We start from the raw sequence: 315 nt of genomic DNA on the forward strand, positions 1-315 counted from the left end.
AAACAGCTGAACATTTAGAAACCAGAATGGTATTTGTAGCTGAAAGTATGCAGAAGTTATTAAGATGTGAAAATTTTGCCCATTCATTTGAATGTGGCAAAATATGTTGAAAAAAGCTGACAATTTTAAAAAGTATAAAAGTTACAGAAAAGAAAAATACAAGCAGGAACGTCCTTCAAGGGCTGAACATTTTGATACCTGAATGGCATTTGTATCTGAAAGTATGCTGAAGAAATTAAGCACCAAAAACGTGTTGAAAACAGCTCAATTTCTTAAAAAGTATAAAGATTGTAAAAAAAAATTATACAAGCAGGA

The sequence above is a fragment of the Monopterus albus genome, unplaced genomic scaffold, assembly GCF_001952655.1.
Source record: "Monopterus albus unplaced genomic scaffold, M_albus_1.0 scaffold65.1, whole genome shotgun sequence".
Taxonomy (NCBI): Eukaryota; Metazoa; Chordata; class Actinopteri; order Synbranchiformes; family Synbranchidae; genus Monopterus; species Monopterus albus.